The 12,275-nt window shown below is 36.4% G+C and overlaps 1 long non-coding RNA gene across 1 annotated transcript; it reads left to right on the top strand.

The window, feature by feature from the left end:
- The first annotated feature begins 3,968 nt into the window (after positions 1-3,968).
- LOC144827372 (uncharacterized) lies at positions 3,969-12,052 on the top strand. The gene is made up of 3 exons (XR_013610161.1): positions 3,969-4,092; positions 11,024-11,099; positions 12,005-12,052. It is a non-coding gene; the product is annotated as an uncharacterized LOC144827372 (long non-coding RNA).
- Positions 12,053-12,275: the final 223 nt, after the last annotated feature.

Here is a 12,275-nt window from a genome sequence, read left to right as displayed (position 1 = left end):
TGGCAATGAAATGGCAGTTGAAAAAATGTGAGTTTGAAATGAAAAAAACTGTGGAGTTTCTGTGTTCATGAAGTAGTAACAGTGATTGGTGGATTTTGATTGATGAAAACAGAAAGTTAGGGTGTAGAGATGTGTTCTTTGAAAGATGTATTTTGAGTGGTCAATAAAAAATCATTAAATGAAAGAAAGCACTGGATATGCAGGTGCACTGAGAGTTCAGAGTTCAATTGCAACATTGTTGTGTGAATTTGCAAACACCAGAGTTTCTCCAAGAGGTGGTTGCTATGGAAAATAGGCAGAAAGGGCAGAGGGGGAAGGGTTTTCATTTGAAAAAAAGTGAGGGAAGAGTTTTGATTGGGTGACATGAGAAATATGTGTGAAGAATTACACCATTTCTGTGCTTTTGATAGCTGCAGACTCTGGAGTGCATACCTTTTGCTCTGCTGAAGACAAATTGGTGTGTTTCTGAGACTGTTTTCAAACTCAAAGTATTTGCTAAGGTGAGAAAATATTTCTTTACTTTAGATAGAGAATAGTGTGCTTTAAGGAGAAAATTATGATTTATGTGGCGCAATTTGCTAGTAAATATGCTCTCACATGTGCATGGAAATTTTTGATTTTGAATGTTTCTGTTATATAGCCATGTTAAAAGTGACTCAACCATGCTGGAAAGTCAATCAAAACATGATTTCATGTATTTTAATGACATTTTAAGTCATTTTCTGATGTGCAGTGTTTAGAAATTATGATTTGAAAATCGTTTTTGTGGAAAAGGAATTGTTTTTAAAATCATGACAAGGAAATAATGGTGTATGGTTATTTATAAGGCAATTGACTGTCCTTGATGTTATTTTTCTCATTTTATTGTAAGACCTTTCTCTGTGGCGCAAATTGCTTGTAAATATGCTCTTACATGTGCATGAAAATTTTAATTATCAATGTTTGTGTTACATAGCCATGATAAAAGTGAACCAACCATGCAGGAAAGCCAATAAAAAAACGCTTTCATGTGTTTCAATGACATTTTAAGTCATTTTCTCATGTGCAGTTTTTTGAAATTATGATCTGAAAATCGTTTTTGGGAAAAAGGAATTGTTTTTAAATTCAAGAGAAGGACATAATGGTGTATGGTTCTTTATAAGGCAATTGACTGTCCCTGATGTTATTTTTCCCATTTTAATGTCAGACCTTTCTTTGTGGCGCAAATTGCTTGTAAATATGCTCCCACCTGTACATTGAAAATTTTGATTTTGAATGTTTATGTTACATAGCCATGTTTAAAGTGACCCTACCATGCAGGAAAGCCAATCAAAATACGCTTTTATGTGTCTTAAGGACAATTTAAGTAATTTTCCCATGTGTAGTGTTTTGAAGTTATGATTTGAAAATCGTTTTTGAGGTAAAGGAATGTTGTTAAAATTTATGTTCGCCATATGCCCCCAAATTTCTTTCTCAGGGTTGCAGCAGGGTGCTCTTGAGACACCCCTGCACTTTTGGAATAAATTCCTAATTTGTGATGAGCAAATTGTTAATCGCAAATTGCACCTTCATTTATATGAGCCTCCTAGCCCATGGAAATGAATGGGTAATTTGCAATTAGCAATTTTCTCATCGCAAATTTGGAATGGTAAAGAATCGCTATTTATTCCTTAAAATTCGCTTTTTTGGAAATGCAAAATAGTTATATGATACATATGGCGGTTGATGTCTAACAAGATAAGAAGCTTATGGATACATTTATGATGACTGGTGCAATGAAGTAGAAATCACTTACTTCATTGGTAGGCCTTTACAATAAATTATCTCCTCTGTATTCTTCATCAAGCATAACTTTAATCTGCAATCCTGAGTAGGCCTCACCTTAAACAAACCTCTGGATAGGCCACATCTTATTGTCATCCTGATTTAATCATTTATAATTCTAGGGACAGATTTATGATAGGTGTATACCTCTTTTGTGCCACTTAGAAAACATTGTCCATGGGGAAATGAATTAAAATGTCATTAAGACACATGAATGTGTTTTTTTTAAACGTTTGCAATTTTTTTGGGTCACTTTCAACATGGCTATGTGTCTGAAACAGTCAAAATCTAAATTTGCAATGCACTGGTGGGAGCATATTTACAAGGAATGTGCTTCATGGGGAAAGGTCTTATAATGTAATATGGGAAAAATGACATTAGAGATACTGAAATGCCTTATAGAGAAGCATACACCATTATGTCCTTGTCATAAATTTGCAAACCATTACTTTTCCCCAAAAACGATTTTCAAATTATATTTAGAAAACAGTGCACATGTGGAAATTACTTAAAATGTCAATAATTCAAAAATTGTGATTCCTTAAATGCAATGTATAAAAAAAAAATATGTAAAAAATGATATTAAGGATTTGGAAACTACCAGCAACTTGTAGTTTGTGGTAATTTGCGAATTCTTTTCAAAAAGAATTTTTTTTTTAAAAAAAAAAAGGTCCCATATGACGCCCATACATGCCATTAGGGCATGTAGGTGTGCCATGTGCTCCCAAATTTCTTTTTCAGGGGTGCAGCAGGTTGTTCTTGAGATACCCCTGCACGCTTGAAAAAAATCCTATTTTGTGATGAGCTAATTGCTAATCACAACTTGCAACATTAATTCCTATGAGCCTCCTAGCCTATGGAAATGAATGGGTAATTTGCAATTAGCAATTTGCTCATTGCAAATTAGGAATAGTAAAGAATCGCTATTTATTCCTTAAAATTTGCTATTTATAATATGTAAAATATTTTGATGATACATATGGCAGTTCATCTGTAACAAGATAAGAAGCTTAGGGATAGATTTATGATGAGTGGCGCATCCCCAGGGATGTGACAGTCATCCTGCGCCACTGTTCCGCCACCCATGGTGTGCTGCATTTACAATGCGGCGCAGCATGGGGCAAAAAAGGCACAGATGTGTGACGCATCTGTGCTGTAAAGGTGGCGCATTGCTGGAGTTGTATCGTAAGTGCGATGCAGCTCCAGCAAGGATCAGGGGTGCCCCATCTATACAATGCTGCGTCAAGACCTATGCCAGCTTCAAGCAGGTGCAGGGTTTTGAAGCAGCTTTCTCCTATCTGATTGTAAATGCGGCACACCATGGGTGGTAAAGCAGTGGTGCACATTAACTGGTGCATGCCTGGGGATGTGCCATTTAATATAAATCTGCACTTTAACATTTGAGTATGTGCAGGGGACACAGAGTCGTTGAGGCTTATCCAAGGTTAAGAACAGATGAGTCCTGTCCAGTGAAAAATTAGACATAGGCTTCACCTGCTCAGCATCGCTGGACATGGCTAAATAATAGCTGCAAAATGTTACTCTTGTTAAATAATTTTACTATTATAATCTGTGAGATTTGTCTCTTACTCTGCAACATCTCATTGTTGTTGTCTTTCTTTAAAGATAAAGACAACCTCAACATGAGCGACAATCTGCAATCAGTTGATTTTGACCTCATCATTGAACTTGTAATTGAAACATCAGTGGATGTTGATCCATTGGATGATTTAAATCCTGAGGATGAAGAAGAGCGTGATGAGGATGCAGATTTGTCCGAATTATATGATATAGGATGGGAAGATGACCTGCTTGAGCCTTTGGAATTATAAACATTTATTTTTAAAATTTATAATGAATAAAAAGTAAAAAGGTAAACCGTTTAATTTAAAAATAAAGACACCTTCAAAAACAGGTTATGTGTAGTGTCTTCAATAAAATATTAAAATATGCTCATAAAATTAGATCAGATTCACATATAAAATAGCATAGGTAACATAAATATAAATCTCATTTCTTTTCTGCTACTTCTGTATTGTAAATTTGCAAGGACTAAAAAATCTTCTATTTAAAATGTCAAGTAGTGTGTTATGTTTTTGATCACTATTACTGATTTACTGTTTGATAATATTTTTTTATTAACATTTTTATTATATTTTTCCTCAGATTCAACTATGCCTACAAAAATAAGAGAGATGAAGGCTGCAAAACGTCAAAGACAGCAGGAGAAAAAAAAAATGCAGCAGTCCTCTAACAAAAAGATTTCTCAAGCGATGAAGAAAGCACCGGGTAAGAGCTCTAAATATTTCATAAAAAATATTTCAAATAAAAAAAATATTAGTACAGAAAATGTTTCAATCCATAACAACACAAGTAAATCAAATGGAAAGAAAAGGACAAATGAAAATGTTACTGCTAGAGCAAGAGATAAATCTGTGCATGATAGTAGAAGGAAACAACAGTTTACGGAGATTCGTAAACGAATGTTCCGTAACAGGATAATTGGCAATTTGTTAAAAAATATTAAGAAAGGTCAACAGAAATTAGTTTTTTATAGGAGAAAAAAAAAAGTTGAGAAAGTTATTGATCAGGCTTTTGAAATTAAACGTAAGTTATTTATTTTGATAATCAATAGAATTAGGAAGCTAAACAAGGCAATTTTTGATTTCAAAAGAAATAGTAGATGGAAGAGAATAGTTAATCGTAGTAATTTTTGTGAAGTTTTTTCTGGAGAATGGATACATAGTTCAAGCTGTGAGGCATTTTTTAATGAAGAGAGTTATTTCCAGGATAATGATTTGGTGCATGCAGTTGACATCAGTGGTCGTGCTTATGAAGTGAAAGATGGTTGTCCAGTTGAAAAAGAAAAACTTGTGACAACAGAGGCAGAAGAGTTGTTAGGTAATGAGGTTTTAGGAAGACGTGCTAAGGGTCCTGTGTACACCTGGAAGTGTAGTAGTATTTGCAGTGTGCGACAGGATTCTATCAATTTGCTTTGTGATTTTGTACGGTCATTTAACAAGAAAAGTTTGAAGCAGAAAATGAGGTTGTTGCAAGAATTAGATCCTTGCAGAGTGAGAGAAGTGACAGGTTTGCATGGTCATTCACTGGCTTGTCTTTCCAGGAGAGTATGCCAGAGTGTTTTTCATCATTTCAGGATGCTAGCAGTGCATCATAACAAAGTGAGGAAGTTAGTTAGACTGTTGTATTATGCTAAGAGTCCAGCAATTATGCTGAAACAATTATGTGCTGCTCTTCTGCATGGTTCTGAAATAGATGTGAGGAATATATGTGAAGAAATTGAGTTTTGTTACTTTGGAAGTAAAGAGGAGAATGTTGAAATTGAGCAAGAAATAGAGGGTCATTTGGAAGATACTGTACATGTTTCCAGTACAGATAATTTCCAGAGGGAAATTGCGACGTTTGACATGAAATCAAGTGAGAGGCCTAATTTCACTTGTGTGTGTTGTCGACGCACTTATTATAAGAATCAGACTAAGTTAGTGGATTTATATGCAAAAAGTGAAAGGGAAAATAATAGTGAATGGAAGGATTTTGCAACATACTTGATGGTAGAAAATTGTTTTGATTTGGGATTGGATCAACGTGTGTGTACTTATTGTTGTAACAAATTAAAACAAAACCAGATGCCTGCTAGAGCAGTTCATAATAATCTGGAATTGGTTGAGATTCCTTCTGAATTGAAGGACTTAAATACTTATGAATCTATTTTGATTCAAAGTATCCATCCCTTTCAGGCTATTGTAAGAATGGAGCCAAAGACAGGGAAATTGCCTCCATCAGATTTACAGAGAGGATTAAAGGGAAGAGTTGTTTATTTGCCTCTAGATTTGAAGAAAAACATTAACACAATTGGAGTAGAAAAAGTGGAAGAGGAACCTCTGGTTATCTTAGTTAATGGGGTTCCGACAAAGAATAAGAAAATATGGCAAGATTTAGTAGATGTTAGGAAAGTTAAAAAGGCAACATTGTATTTGAAAAAAAATAATAAATACTATAAGAATGTATATGTTGAAGAAGAGGAAGTAAGTGAGGAAGAGGATAGCGATTTGTGTGCTGGTCAAATTGAGAAAGTAGAACCCTCTACTAGTGAGGAAATATATGAACATTATAGTGTTCATCCTTTGCATTCAAAGGAAGTCATGGGGAATGCTATTGAGTTGTTTCAAATGAAACAAGCCAAAGGGAGTCCCATTAGTGTTTGGGAGCAAAGTTTGGAAGCTCGGTGTTTCCCACAGCTTTTTCCAACAGGTCAGGGAGGAAGATATGATGAGCGACCTCATCAAATTCCTGCTTCTGAATACCGGACTTTGCGATTGTATGCAGGAGATGCTAGGTTTCGACAATGCATTCCATATTTGTTTCATCTCCTGTTTGAAAGCGATCTGTCTGGACTGTCATATGCAGTGAACCACATCTTGAAAAGTGGTATACACATGCAAAACATCTCGGCAAGTGATTTTATGGATAAAGTGAATGTCCAAGATAGTATTTTGGATTCTCACCTGATTAATCTCATGGCGTGTCAGCGTGGTACTAATGAGTACTGGTACCGTCGTCATGGTGATTTAAAATGTATGCTGAGGAACTTAGGTACTCCCACATGGTTCCTCACTCTGAGCTGTGCCGAGTATGGCTGGGAAGACTTACTTGAATTTCTACGAGAGGCAAATGCTAACGTAGAAAACATCGAATTCAAGACACCCGGAGAACTGTGCTCTTTGGATCCAGTCAATGTATGTAGGTACTTCAATCATAGATTTGAAGCTATGATGTCTTTCATCATGAATAAGAAGAATCCACCTCTTGGAGAGGTGTTGGATTTCTTCTGGAGAAAGGAGTACCAAGCAAGAGGTGCTCCTCATATACATATGTTGCTGTGGATCAAGGATGCACCTAAATTTGGAACGGATCCAGATGACTCAGTGATGAGTTTCATCCAACAGTATTCTACGTGTGCTGTTCCAAACGCAAAGGAGAAGAAAAGCCTAAGAGAAAAAGTTCTGCGTTTCCAAAGCCATCGATGTGGAAAGTACTGCCGTCGTAAATTCCGAAACAAGGACAAGTTCTACACTAAATGTCGTTTCGGCTATCCACGACCGGTGATTTCTAAAGGAAGAGTAAACAGTTTGATGTCTTCGCTGCGACACAATGTCATGAAGAAATCACCTAAAAACACTTACAATTTGAAGAGGAACGAAGAGTCCAAGTACATCAACGACTACAACCCGGTGATTTTGTCCATGTGGAATGCTAACATGGATATACAGTTTGTGGCTGATAACTGTATGGCTGTGGCTCGGTATGTGACGTCTTACATCACCAAAAAAGAGAAGACAGAATTGAAGGATATGTGGGAGGACATTTCCCATGAAAAGAGCCTCAGCAAGAAGTTGTACAGTTTCAGTCTGAAGATGTTGTCGCATCGAGAAATCGGAGCGTACGAATGTTCTGACCGGTTGTCTTCAGCAAGTCTCTATGCCAAGTCCAGGAGTATCGTTTGGGCGAGTCTTGGTCTTGCTGCAACGCGTAATCGAGTTCTCAAACCTGTGCGGGAAATTGAGTATTTGGCGGAAAAGGAGCCAAACAGTACCGACATTTTGAAGACCAACATGTTGGATACATATTATCCAAATCGAAGCAGTCACCTCGAGAATGTTTGTCTGTATGAGGTTCTGCAAAATTACATGTTCAAGAGGAACATCAAAGAAGATACTGAGAAAGGAGTGTATGCTGTAATAGGAAGTGAGGGATGTCTGGTGAAGCAAAGAAAATGCCACTTGATAAACCATCGAAAATTGAGTGGCGAATCTCCTGAAAAAAAGGAGTTTTTCTATTTAGCACTTTTGCAACTTTTCAAGCCTTGGCGTGCAGAAGAGGAACTGCTTGGAGATTTCCTCTGTTATGAAGACTCTTTCAATGCCGCCAAGGAGACCATAGAATGTCCTGCTTTTCCCAAATATGTAGAAATGTTGAATGCGGAAATTGAGCAGGAAGCAACAATTGCAGCCGAGATTGCCAGAGACAGTTCTCAGGACAGTCAGAGTTCTGCTTCATTGAGTCAGGATCCACTAGGAGGACCTCTTATTGAAAATGAAGCTGCCACTGCTATGAATGAGGTGGAAAGAGCCATGGCACATGCTCAAGAGGATGTGGTTAACTTAGAAGAGTTGGAAAGGCAACTCAACGTTGAGCAGAGGAAAATATATGACGAAGTTACCATGCAAATTGATCATGGATTAAGTCATGATAAGAAAGAGTGCTCATGTACGTCGTTGAAGCCTGTCCGACTGTACGTGAGTGGAGAAGCGGGAACTGGAAAAAGTTTCCTCATTAAAGCAATTTCATGCTATTTGCAGGAAAGGACAGAGTCATCGCTGTCTTGTGTTGTCACTGCTCCAACTGGACTGGCAGCACATAATATTAAAGGGATTACTTTACATCGTTTACTGATGCTGCCAGTGGAGCATGACAACAAATTAGAATATCACAAGCTATCTGGAGATGCTTGTTTTGAAGTTTCAAGAATCTTGAGGAAAATGAAACTTCTTATCATTGACGAAGTAAGCATGGTTTCCAATGTCATGCTTGCCTTTGTGCATTTGAGGATGCAAGAAGTTCTCAAAACAGAGTATGATGTGTTATTTGGTGGCAAACACATCATTGTTTTCGGAGATCTTCTGCAGCTGACACCAGTGAAAGGGCAACCTGTGTTCAAAATGCTCACGCATGAAGATACCAGGAAGTGCCTAGGCAGCATTGGCAACGTCAATATATGGTTAAACTTCAATTATGCTGAACTGCATGAAAATATGCGTCAGGCAAAGGATGAAGTTTACAAGACTATTCTACAAGATGTTAGAATTGGAAAAGTGACCGAGCATGGAAAAGAAGCTTTACATGCACGATTACTGTCAAATTTATATCCAGAACAAGATGTTGTGCCTGAGAATATTTTTCAGAAAATTACTGATAAGAAATCTGGAATATGTTTGATGCCAACTCTTGCAGAATGTGCCAAATTTAACAACAAAATGTTGCATTTAGAAAAGCAAGAGATTGTGAAAGTGGAAGCTATTGATAGAGTACAGCATATGGGATCAACAATTATTTTGTCTGAGAATCTGAAATCAAAATTGGATTCATTAGAGAAGACTATATCTAAAACTGCAGGTTTTGAAAAGACTCTGAATGTGTGCTTGAACTGCCGTATAATTTTAAGAAGGAATTTACATGTTGAAAGAGGTCTGGTAAATGGATCAATGGGTAATGTTGTTGATTTTGTGAAATACAGAAATAGAGATGGAATTGAATTTTTAAAAATTAAATTTGATGGCATTGAGGAAGTACAGCTAATTGCTCGTTGTTCTGCTAGATTTTTGCTTGTAAAAGACTTATATGTTCGCCGTAAGCAGTTCCCTGTTTGCTTGGCATATGCGGTGACAATTCATAAATCGCAAGGTTTAAGTGTAGACACTGCATTGGTGAATATTGGCAGTTCTGTGTTCAAGGAGGGTATGGCATATGTGGCATTGTCACGAGTTAGAACTTTATCGGGATTGTACTTGATTGAGTGTGATGTCAGAAACATTTGTGCAGATCTAGATTGTGTTAAGGAATACAATAGGTTAAGAAGAGAGTATGCGCCACATTTGCCTCAGTTTCCTTTGTTTGAGAAACGTCTGGTAGGCCGGAAACGAAGAAATGAGAACAATACTGGGGAGGTTGTAGCAAAAAGACAAAAAGTGAATGAACCTAAAATTACAAGCAGAAACAAAGAGGATTCTGTTGAAGATGTTGTTGGTTTTCAGTTTGAAAACAGTTCTGGTGTCAACTGCTATGCTAATGTAGTAATGAATGTTTTGTTTTCTCTAAAAAATGTAAAAGAAGAGATTGTGGTCAATTCTGATCAAAGATTTTGCAGTTTGTTGAATTCTGTGTTAGAGAAATGTAGCACAGATAGAACAAAAATAGAAAGTGTGTCTGAAATTCGAAACCTGTTAGACAGATGTTCAGGGCAAACACAATTCTCTCAAAATATTCAGCAAGATTGTCAGGAGTTTTTAATGTATATGCTTGATGTATTACATGCTGAAGGTGTAGATGTAGATCAGCTGTTTGGGCTTTCTTATCAATGGCAGCATGACTGCGAGAACTGTATGGTATCAAGTACTACTAGTGTAGACTCAGAAAGATTTATATATTTAACTTTGCCAGACAGTAAATCAGTCTCCTTTAATAAGCTAGTAAAAGCTGCTAATCACAGCATGGAGTGTAGCCAATGTAAATCTGAAATGATGTCCACATTATTTATACGAAAATATGGCCAGTACGTCATTTTAATGTTCCAACGATGTAGGCCTGATGGAACAAAATTGACAACTTTAATAAAAAAATTTGTAGCTTCGCAGTTGTCAATATCAGGAAGGACTTTTGTAACTACAGCAATTATATATCATGACGGCCCTTCAATATCATCAGGACATTACACAGCTTATTTAAAGTCTAGAAATGGCTGGTCATTCTGCAATGATTCTGTTTTAATTTTCAAAAAAAAATTGCCGTATGACCTTAAAAACTCTTACCTGGTGTTTTTAAAACCAAAATTTTAGGAAAATAATCTCGGGATATGATCTGTGGAATTTCAAGAAGTTCTAATGGCTCCTACACAATTTGGCCTTGAGGATAAGTGTAGTTCAGAGACATAACTTCTAATCAAAGGATTGGACATTATGGAGATGTATGTGCACTTTAAATGAGTTCAGAAAAATTGTTTCTTTTCATAAGCTAATTGAAGCAGCCAATCAAAACATGGAGTAGAGGGAATGTAAGTCTGCAATGCTGTCTACTGTTTTACATTGCTTTGTGATTAAAAGTGATGTAGAGAATTAAATAATTGTAGTACTCATAGAGGTAGTGTAAGTCTGCTTCATATTAAGCAGTATCAGTGTCATAGGAAATGTAGAACATGACTGACCAAGAAGGGGAAGATATTACTATTCCAGGATTGTGAAAATGATCTTCAACATTTTAATTCTGAAAGTTGCGGAAATGCCAAATGATGGGATTGGCTTACAAGAAATCCAAGAGTTATAAATATCTCTGACTAGATTTGGCCTTGTGGAAAATAGTGGTAGAGAGCAAGAAGTCATTTATTGCATGTAACGTGTTTTTAAAAACGATGGAGGTTTTCTTTCAGAAAGTGGCGGGCTGAAAGTAATAACAGCACAAAAGAGTGTAAGCTGTTTATAGGACATCCTTGGACGTCATGGAAAGTAAGTTAACTTTAAGGAGTTCTGAATTTTATTTTCTGATGTTGTATGGGTTTTTTAAACACAATCATTTTGATTGTGTTTTTTTTTCCCCGCTGTTACATGATGAATACCTTCAAGTCACTGTTTTTAGTGAATTTTGATACATTCTGAGAACAGCAAAAATAAACCATTTAACATGTATAATTAATTCTGTACTGTTTGCATTTATGATGTATATGTAGAACTGTGTAGGAGGCATGGAGAAGGTGAGTTTTCTGTAAGTGTTAAATTTATTGTATGCAGTGCTGCACTTCTACGTAATCTTTCATATGCTGGACTACATCTGCACAATGAGATACCTAAGCAAAGGAAACACAAGTGATGTGATTGTGAAATGAGCAAAATAAATTGCACATATTTCAATTACATCACTTGAGTTTCCTATCATTACGAATCACATTGTGCAGATCAAGTTTAGGTCTGTCCAGGGAAACATAGGAGGTTTCTACTTTGTTGAAGAGTGCAGTGGACATGACTCACTTCATTAGTAGACTTTCACAGATATTATCTCCTCTGTACACTTCAACAAGTGTAAATCTCATCTTGAACTCTGAGTAGGCCTCACCTCAAACAAATCTCTGGATAGGAGACATGTTATTGGCATACTGAAGCGACACTTTTCTGAAACAAGAGCAATGCAAAAGATGCACCATGTTTTAAGATAGTCCTCACTTCATCTGCATCAAGATACTGTTAGTTTAAAATGTATATCTTTAGCATTGTGTAGAGGACCTGGAGAAGCAGAAGCTTCTGTCAGTGTCAAAGTTGTTGAAAAACTATTTGTCCTTCAATATTTTCCCTTGTCTTTTGTAATTTTTAAATACATATTTTAATTTTTTTTTAAATGTTGGTTCTCTCTTTCACAGATTGAAAGTATAGAAATAAAATGTGATTAATTTAACAGCAATTACAAGGTAAATAGTTGTACTCTTTTCGTTACATTTCTATCACATTCACCTACTATTAGATCCACTGCTTCACTTCTTTAATCCTCAGTTTCCTGCCTTTGCTACTTTCCTCATTCCTTTCTCTATTACCTATTTACTCAACTCCTTCCACTCTTTTTCTCAGTCCCTCTGTTCTCATAGTTCCTCAGTCTTGTTCACTCACTCCATCTCTATTACTCTTAGTGTCTGT

This window comes from Lissotriton helveticus, chromosome 4_1, assembly GCF_964261635.1.
Source record: "Lissotriton helveticus chromosome 4_1, aLisHel1.1, whole genome shotgun sequence".
Classification (NCBI taxonomy): domain Eukaryota; kingdom Metazoa; phylum Chordata; class Amphibia; order Caudata; family Salamandridae; genus Lissotriton; species Lissotriton helveticus.
The sequence above is the reverse complement of the archived record's forward strand: the minus strand, read 5'-3'. Positions and strand labels throughout refer to the sequence as shown.